General features: G+C 37.1%; 1 pseudogene; it reads left to right on the plus strand.

Annotated features, from left to right (window-relative positions):
- The first annotated feature begins 1440 nt into the window (after positions 1 to 1440).
- Positions 1441 to 9028, plus strand: LOC120129932 (annotated as a pseudogene).
- Positions 9029 to 10789: the final 1761 nt, after the last annotated feature.

Below are 10789 nucleotides of genomic sequence, written 5' to 3' on the forward strand. Positions count from 1 at the left end.
TCATTCCCCATGTATCGATACTTTTGTGTAAGGTATCGATACTTTCAAGACGTTTTCCTTTTTTCATTTCTTTTAAATTCCTAAAGTACCGATACTATGGTACATATACTTATAAACGTATCGATACTTTCAACAATTCCAAAAGCGTTTTACCGGTTTTGTCAAATTGAAATCGATTTTGTCAAATTTCAACCTGTTATATTGTCATGTATCGATACATGTGTTTAAGGTATCGATACTTTATAGGTGCTATTATTGCAATTATTTTAAATTCCAAAAGTACCGATACTTTGGTACATATACTTATAAAAGTATCGATACAAATTTCAACAATTTCGGTAGCTCTTTACCAGTTTTGTCAAATTGAAACAGGTTTTGTCAAATTTAAACATGTTATATTGTCATGTATTGATAGATGTGTCTAAGGTATCGATACTTTATAGCTGCTACTATTGCAGTTCTTTTAAAATTCCTAAAGTATCGATACCTTGGTACATATACTTATAAACGTATTGATACAAATTTCAACAATTTTGGTAGCTTTTTACAGGTCTTTTTCAAATTTCAACATGTTATATTGTCATGTATCGATACATGTGTATAAGGTATCGATACTTTATAGCCGCTATTATTGTAATTCTTTTAAATTCTACAGTACTGATACTTTGGTACATATACTTATAAATGTGTCCATACAAATTTCAACAATTTCGGTAGCTCTTTACCAGTTTTGCCAAATGGAAACCAGCTTTGTCAAATTTCAGCTTGTTATATTGTCATGTATTGATACATGTGTGTAAGGTATCGATACTTTATAGCCGCTATTATTGCAATTATTTTAAATTCCTACAATATTTATACTTTGGTACATATACTTATAAATGTATCGATACAAATTTCAACAATTTCGGTAGCCCTTTACCAGTTTTGTCAAATTGAAATCGGTTTTGTCAAATTTCAACTGGTTTTATCAATTTCCAATCGATTTTGTCAAATTCGTTACTTGTTTTGTCAAATTAAAATCGGATTTTTCAAATTTCAACATGTTATATTGTCATGTATCAATACATGTGTGTAAGGTATTGATACTTTATAGGCGTTTTTATTGCAATTCTTTTAAATTACTAAAGTACCGATACTTTTATACATACTTATAAATGTATCTATATATGTCTACTTTTAACCAGTTTTCCTCACATTCTTATATATTACTATATATATTGACACTTCTGTGCACGGTATTAATACCTACCGATAAGAAAAGTTTTTCGGTTGCCAAATATTTTAATTTTTCTTCATGTTTTCCACCTACAACATTATTATAAGTCAACATTTCCGGTAGCACTTAATTGACTTTGTTAAGTATCTTATTAAATTTTTTGTCACGCCGTTTCTTAAATATATATTAGTCTGTCTTTCCTTATATGTTCGATGAATATTATGGAATGCATTCAGTCTCATTCATTTTCATTCAATCTTCACCTTTCTCCTTCAAATCTTTGTTTCATAAAACCAAACAATTCTGCCGAATCAAAGCCTCTGCAAGATCCCCACCCAAATTTCCCCACAAAAGAAGAAGAACCCACCTTCATTGCCCTTCTTTCCCTTCCAAAAAACCCCCATTCCCTCCTCTTTACCTCTCCACTCTAAGAACCCACAGTCTATTTACATAGACATTCAAACATTCGCTAGACAGAACAAGCTCAAACAAGCCCTCGCCATTTTGGACTACGTTGACCAACAAGGTGTAAAGATTAACAAATGATATCTAAACTATGAGAGCAAGAACGAGAAACAAAACTAAAGAGAGAAATCATTCTGAACTTTATTATCTTCAAGAGGTGAATTTTTACAAGTCTTAGTGAGAACTATAGCTGTAACTAATGATGTAACTAACTTTAACAAACTAACTGCTCCAACTGATTTACTGTAATATATCAGATGTAGGCACAATCATCATGTACAACAGTAGTATGTGTGTTCATGTCCCATGCACAGTAACTTCTTTCATTCATATACACTAACATTCCCCTTGCAACCTTCAACTTCAAACCTCCTTCAAAACTCAAATTGAACTAATGTTCATTTACACTAATATTCCCCTTGCAACCTTCAACTTCAAACCTCCTTGAAAACTCAAGTTAATCTATTTTTAAGTTGTACCACCAGCAGCCATTGCCTGTGTTTGAAAAATAAAAGCACTGATAAAAGTTTGGTCAGCACATCAGTAACTTGCTCGACTGCAGGCACTTCATGTACTTGTAGTTGCCCCATAGCCACCATTTCTCGAACGAAAAACAAGACTAGCTAAACATGTTTGAACTTGGAATGCAGTACGGGATTAGCACATACAACGACTACACTTGTATTATCACACCACAATGTGGCCTTGCCATGTGAAACTACAAGCAATTCCCCCAACAACGATCGAAGCCACACTATCTCAGTAGCTGCACAAGCCATACTTCTGTATTCAGCCTCAACAGTTGAACGTGCAATAACCTGTTACTTTCGAGAGCTCCACGAGACTAGGTTCCCACAAAAATATATATACATAACCCTGAGGTCGACCGCCTATCATCAACATCTGAACCCTAATTTGCATCTGTAAAACCAATCAAAGCCATTCTCGAGGAGGGTATGAATCGTAGTCCAAAGTCAACGGTGCCTTGTAGGTAACGAAGTATTCGCTTGACTACCTAAAAGTGAACATCCAGTGGGGCTTGCATGAATTGACACACCCTATTCACAGCAAATGCCACATCAGGTCGAGTGATCCCAATGTACTGCAGAGTACCTACGATGCTTCTGTATCTTACAGAATCTTCAAGTGGTGTTCCTTCCTTGGCTGACAGCTTGATGTTAGAGACCATATAGGTGAGAAGACTTTTCATTTCACCAAAAACATGCTTCTTTAGAAGGTCTTGAATATATTTTTGTTGACTCAAATTAACATCACAACCTTCATAACTGACATCCACTCCTAAAAAAACTCAATAGTCCAAGATCCTTCAACGAAAACTGAGCATTCAATTTGTCTATAACACTTTGAACAACCACATATTTATCCCCTGTTAAGATGATATCATCAACATACACCAGTAAGTACACCAAGCTATCCGAGGTATTTCAAACATAAATAGAGGCATCCAACTTAGCTAGGCAAAAGCCTTCAGACTCCAGGTATGCCTTCAATCGTTCAAACCAGGCCCTCAGTACTTGTTTCAGCCCATAAATTGCCTTGTGTAACTTCCATACCAGCTCACCATTTCCTTTCTCATACCCTGGTGGTTGAGTCATGTACACCTCTTCAGTGAGCAGGCCATTCCAGAAGGCATTGTTGACATCGATTTGTCTCAGCTTCCACCCTCGTGACAACGCCAAGGAAACGATTACCCTGATCGTTGCAGGCTTGACCACCAGGCTAAAAACTTCATCAAAGTCAATTCCTGGTTTTTGAAGAAAACCTTTCGCCACCAAGCGTACTTTATACCTTGATATCGAGCCATCAGCATTTCGCTTTACTAGAAATATCCATTTACAGTTTACTGCCTTCCTATCTCTAGGAAGAGAAACTAGAGTCCACGTGGCATTCCTTACCAGGGCATCAAACTCAGCTTGTGCAGTTTATTTCCAATGAGGACTCATGAAGGCCTCTGTGATATTTGCTGGCTCTCAATCTGAATTTGCAATGTTATAAACTTTTGGCTTCCAAATTCCATACTTACTCCTGGTCATCATAGGATGTACATTGGAGACAGCTCGTGGTACACCACTCTCCACATTGCGTTGAACTTCAACACATGGATCTACTGTACCATTTTCTTCTTGAACCCCACGTGAGCTGGCATCAAAACTACTCCCATTATTCATGTTTTCTGCACCTTGGTCCCCATGTGACTTGTTACCACCACTATTATTTATGTTTTCCGCACCACTATCTTTTTCTTGGACCCATGCATTTGATGAACTATCAATGTGAGTGGGCACCATGCCATACGTATTACCATTAAGTAATTCTTGAACTTGAGTGGGCACCATGTCATGCTCATCAATATTTAAATCTTCAACATGAGTGGGAGCATTATTTTTTAATTCATATGTGCCTTCAACAATCTCATTTCTTGGACTATATGGCGTGCTTGAACTATGCGCACTAGCACCATTATCATGGGCGACCCCATTTCTTGGACTTTGCTCACCACCATGTGTATTATTATGAGTGGCTATTAATTCAAATGGTGTGGCCCAATGTTCATGCGCAATATCTCGTATAGCTCCAGGTGGCATGGCCCATGGTCATGAGCATTGTCTCGCATAGCTCCAAGCGGTGTGGTTCCAAGGTTATCACCATGTACAAAAGGCGATGTGGCTCCATGTTCGTCATTACAAGTGGCCCCAACCCCATGCGCATTATTATTATTGCCAAGGGTGTGGCTCCACGCTTATTATAAACTACAGGCAACTATCCAGCCGTGATAATTTCTTCTCTATGACACTTGCATGCGAGTTGTCTCTTATCAAAAGGAAATACTTGCTCATCAAACCTCACATGTCGAGACACAAAAACTCTATCATCACTGTCTAAACATTTGTACCCATGATGTGTAGTGCTGGGCCCAAGAAACACACATTGCTTTGACCAAAAATCTAATTTATGTTGATTAAATGGCCTTAAGAAAGGGAAACAAGCACACCCAAAAATTATCATACCCGAGTAGTCGGAAGCTTTCTGATAAATAACTTTAAACGTGGTCTTACCTGAAATGGTCTCAGATTGTAGTCTATTTATGATGTATACTGCCATAGTGAAAGCATGACTCCAAAACTTTGTTGGCAGTGATGCTTGAGCTAACATGGCTAGTCATATCTCAACAATGTGGCGATGTTTACGCTCAGCCTTCCCATTTTACTGTAACGTGATGGGATAGGAGATTCGATGTTGTACACCATTAGTAAAAAACCAACTCTTCAGAGCTTGATATTCACCTCAACCATCACTCTGCAACACTTTGATTTTCTTCCCAAACTGAACCTCAGCTATTTTAACAAGGTTGAGAAAGCATTGGTTGACTTCAGACTTCTATCTAAGTAGATACACCTAGGTATGTCTGCTAAACATGTCAATAAATGATACATAATATACGTAACCTTCAGTCGAAACTACAGGTGCAGGTCCCCACACATCTGACACAACCAACTGAAAAATTTCTTTGTATTCAGTCAAAGAATTACAAAAAGGCAGCTTGTGAGCCTTGCCTTGTAAACATGCAGAACAAACATTCTTCAATTCGTTTTCATTAGAAGAAACACTACGCATCTTCATAACATCTTTGACAATCTTCACACACGAGTGTCCTAAACGCATGTGACAAAGTTCTAAACTGTTTGAAGCCTTGGACACATTGTTCACTATGCAACTTGATTCCTTCTATTCATTCGGTAGTAGCTGGTATAATCCTTCATGTGTGAGCTTCCCTCTCAACAGAATGGTCTGAGTCTTTGCTTCCTTCACCAAGCATTCAAAAGGATGAAACTCAATAAACACATTGTTATCACGAGTGAATTGAGATACTGACAATAATTTCTTCTTATTGTGTGGGGCATGTAGTATATTTTGTAACACCAGAGGTCTGAGATTAGAAGACAGAAAGCTTTGACCAACATGATCAATTTTAATTCCTTCACCATTTCTCATTAGAAGGGTATTGTTACCTTTGTATGTCATACATGAATTGAATGGTACAAGATCATTTGATACGTGATGAGTGGCACCCGTGTCTGGATACCATAAAGCATTGGAGTGTTTTGGAACACTATGAACTGCTGCCATACTAGGCACAATGGATACAAAAGCTGTAGGTGCAGTATGAACAAATGACTCTTGTCCTTCTGTTGTTGTAGGACGAGCATGCATAGAGCTGGATGGATAGTAAAAGAAAATAGGAGATTGCAACGTGTGATTATACGCATGTCCATTCACAGGAACTACCTGTTCAACTGGTTTCTTCCACTGCTCAGCAGACTGATCTTCACTGATAACTCCAGTGAAATCTCAGTCAAAATGACGATAGCACCGCTGAACAATGTGCCCAAACTTTCCACACAACTGGCACTATGGTTGATTTGAATTATTAAATCTTCTTCTGCCTCAACCGCGATAGCCTCCCTGCTGACTTCCCTATTGACCTCTCACGGAATAAAATTGCTTTTATGTTGCATCTTTTCTAGTGACAGCCTGAGTCTCTTCTTTTGGCTGGACAGCCATATTTGCAGCAATGATGGACTCGAATTCCATTGACAACCCAGAAAGGATCACACTTACTTGTTCTTGTTCAGGTACAACACAACCTGCCGTATTCAACAAGTCACATATTGTCTTGATCTTACCTATATAACCACTCATAGTCAAGCCAACTTTCCTCTGAGAGTGCAAACTGTATCTAAGAGAAGAAATCTTGGCACTAGAACAAACACCAAACAATCTTGATACTGCATTCCAGATTGTGCAAGATGATGTGAGCCCCGTAAGATGTGGCAAAACCTCTATGCTAACCGTTGTCAACAACCACGAAGCAAGCAACTTATCTTGCTGCCTATGCACAGCATTCACTGGATTTTCCTCAAGCTGTCCTGACTCATTTGTAACAAACTAAGATGGAGCAGGATTATCACTAGAGATATAAGCCAGCAATCCATAGCCATCAATTATAAGGGTCACCTGATGCTTCCAAAGAAGGTATGTTGACTTGGTATGCTTTATGACATCCTGTTTAGGTATATGTTGTACACTAGACAGGACCGAAGAGCCACAGGGCGATGAATTGATTGTGGTATTCACCGGAGACTGAACACCATCTTTTTGCAAGTCCACCATCTTCAAAGAAAGGCAATAACCTTTAAGAACCTACAAGAAAAAAAGCAAGCCAGAAACTACAGGACCGTTTTGGCGACTGATACCATGTAAAGATTAGCAAATGATATCTAAACTATGAGAGCAAGAACGAGAAATAAAACTAAAGAGAGAAATCATTCTGAACTTTATTATCTTCAAGAGGTGAATTTTAGAAGTCTTAAAGGAGTGTATTTATAGTGAGAACTATAGTTGTAACTAATGATGTAACTAACTTCAACAAACTAACTGCTCCAACTTATTTGCTGCAATATATCAGCTATAGGTGCAACCATCATGCACAACAGTAGTATGTGTGCTCATGTCCTATGCACAGCAACTTCATTCATTCATTTACACTAACACAAGGCATCCCCGTTAATCCCACCACCTTCTCTTCCCTCCTTGTTGCCTACGTTCGTACCAAATCCTTAGCCGATGGAGGACTAATCCACGCTCATATCCGAACCAATTGGCTCGAAAAAAATGAGTTTTTACGTGCAAAACTTTCTCATATATACACTTCTTGTGGCTCCATCGAATAAGCCCAAAGGGTGTTCCATGGATGTACCAGCAACAATCCTTATTCTTGGAATGCTTTGCTTAGAGGAAGTGTTGTGTTGGGTAGAAAACGGTACTTGGATGTGCTTTCTATGTTTTGTGATATGAGGTCGTTAGACATCGGATTGAACGAGTACACTTTCTCTACTGTTCTTAAGAGCTTCGTCGGTGCATCAGCTTTTAGACAAGGTTTAAAGGCTCATGCCCCTTTGATTAAATATGGTTTCATTAATAGTTCAATGCTTATGACTGGTTTGATCGACTTGTATTTTAAATGCGGGAAGTTTAAGCTCGCTCACCTCATGTTCGAGGAAATCCCTATAGAGATATTATCTTGCGGGGGGTGATGATTGCGGGTTTTGCACATAATAGGATGCAAAGGGAAGCCTTGGATTATGCTCGATGGATGATAAGTGAAGGTATATATCCGAATTCTGTTATACTTACCACGATTCTTCCGGTGATCGGGGGGATCGAAAAATAGGCCAGGAGGTTCATGCTTATGTAGTTAAGGGAAAGAGTTATTCGAAGCAGTTGGCTATCCAATCAGGTTTAGTTGATATGTATTGCAAGTGTGGTGATATGGAATCGGGCATATGTGTTTTCTATTGTTCTGGAGAAAGGAATACAATTCCTTGGACCGGTTTTATGTCTCATGCCTGGATACATATCGAATGGGAGACTTGAGTAGGCTTTGCAAACAATTCAATAGATGTAACAGGAAGGATTTAACCCCGATGTTGTCACGGTTGCCACGGTTCTTCCTGTTTGCGCACGGTTGAGGGCTCTCAGTCATGGGATGGAGATTCATGCTTATGCTGCCAAGAATTGATTCTTTCCCAATGTATTTATTGTTACTTCCCTGATGATTATGTACTCAAAGTGTGGTGTTTTAGACTATTCTTTAAAGTTGTTTAATAGTTTAGAGGCAAGGAAAGTAATTTCATGGACGGCCATGATCGAGTCGTATGCGGAGTGCGGGTGTCTAAATGAAGCAATCGGTATGTTTAGGTCAATGCAGTTGTCAAAACACAGACCAGACTCGGTGGTAATGGCAAGGATGTTCAATATTTGCAGTGAACTTAAAGCAGTAAAGCTTGGGAGGGAGATTCATGGACAAGTCTTGAAGAAAAGTTTCGAGTCAATTCCATCCGTTTCAGCAGAGATGATTAAGATGTATTGTGGTTGTGGATTGATCAGCACTGCAAAGTTAGTATTTGATGCAGTCTGTGTTAAGGGTCCAATGCCACGGACTGCCATTATAGAGGCTTATGGATATAATGATCTTTATGACGATGTAATTAGTGATTTTCATCGAATGATATCTGATGGTTTTACTCCGAATCATTTCACTTCCAAGGTGGTTTTATCGATTTGCAAAAAGGCTGGATTCGTCGACGAAGCTTGCCAAATATTCAGTTTAATGACTCGTAAGTATAAACTCGAGGTATCTGAATAACATTGTTGTATAATGATTGAGCTTCTTAATATTTTGGTCGCTTTGAAGAGGCTGAAAGATTCATGCAGATGAAATCTATATCATCATAAGAAAAACAGCAGTCTTCTTTTCTCATGTTTCGGTTTCAATGAGACCTGGATTGGTTCGAGTTGGATTGACCTTGATCGAGTAAATTCTGGTTTTAATATTTCCAGATCATTCTGAGTTCATGTCATCCTGAATTCAGGTTGTTCTTTTATTGGTTAAATCGGTTCAAAATCGATTGATCATACTGGGTTTTATGTTCTGTAATTGTTAGTTATCTGTAGAAAGCTAGAGTATATTACTGGTTATGGTACCGAAAATTGCCAACAATTATCACTCAATTGTGTATTTACCTAATAATTTCTTAAATAAATTTTTATAATACGATTTAAAATAGAACTTTATGTTTTATTTGTCATTTATATTAATTTTTAGTCTCTAAATGATTAATTAAATTGAAAAGTTATCCCTCTAATTTGTCAAAATTTCATCCTTATACATTAAGAAAATTGAGAAATTAGTTCAGTTGTTGATAAGTATATGAACTTGTACTGTTTATTTTTGCTACTATGTTGCATGTAAATTGCTAAATTTTATTAACTATTTGCATTTAATCTGTTGAACTAATGATATCAAGACAACGATTTAATGAGATTTAATGACAATATTTAACAACATTTTCCAATCAGACTAATTTCTCGGAACTATAAAGTCAAAATTTGACAAAGTAAAGTGAAAAGGACTAACTAGTAAGTTTTCATAAAGTAGAGAGATGAAATTTAGAATTATACCTTAAATTTACTTTTGAGTGTTGAGTATGTATTGATTTTTTAAGCTTCAAATTAATGGATGGCTTAAGATTTTTGGATTAGGCCTTGGGTCACATTTTACAGTTTTATGTGGATTGGGTCTACACCATACAATTACACTTTAAGGAATTGCATACCCGTAATTCTCCTTGTAATATTATCTTATTATCTAAATTTAACATACTGTTTTAATTTTCAAAAAAGATATTTACTTTTAAAAAAATAATTCATTTTCCTTCACATGAAAACAAAATCCTTCCATATTACTTTATTCTAATAAAGTCTTACGTTGTATAAAACTGATTAAATTTATATAAAAATACAAAAGATAAACTATGTGTTTAGCATATAAACTATCATTTTTGTTATGTTTTACTAGTTAAACTTTTATTTTTTTCAAAATCATGCATAACATTTAATTTTTATTTCATTTTAATACACTGACGTTAAAAACTTAGCGGACGGGCTAACGGGGCATTGCTCCAATGGACGGACGATCAATCCGAACAATGGACCACGAGAGAATTACAAGTTGACCATCATAGTACAATTTCAAGCCCACAGACGATTGACGACGGAGGTCGAATGATGAAGAAGTCGAAGAGTCCTTAGTCGATCTAGGGAGATTGAGACATTTTCTGGTGAAACGGATGTCGAAATCACGTTCAATGGGTCGAAAAGGTGCAAGTTGAAAAGTTTGGACTTCATCGATCGACGGGGTGTGATGATCGGTGATTGTAAGCGCGACGGTCGATGAACCTGTCCATTAACTTTTTTTAATCAACATCAAAACTGGTGTCGTCGTTAGATTAAAGTATTTTAAAAAAAACTTAATACTTTTAATAACAATAATCATCGATTTAATAAATGAAATCACTTATTTGATGCAACATTTTAAAAATCTAAATCATAAATATGAGTACGAAATACAAACCTGAAACAAATCGGCGATTTGACCAAACTGACACGCCTTTAACGAATATTTACCTTTTTGGCACCGTTTAATATATATTTCTCGAAGTGGCACCCTTTCGACTGAGCTGG

This window comes from Hibiscus syriacus, unplaced genomic scaffold (genome assembly GCF_006381635.1).
Source record: "Hibiscus syriacus cultivar Baekdansim isolate YM2019G1 unplaced genomic scaffold, ASM638163v2 tig00110505_pilon, whole genome shotgun sequence".
In the NCBI taxonomy this organism is placed as follows: domain Eukaryota; kingdom Viridiplantae; phylum Streptophyta; class Magnoliopsida; order Malvales; family Malvaceae; genus Hibiscus; species Hibiscus syriacus.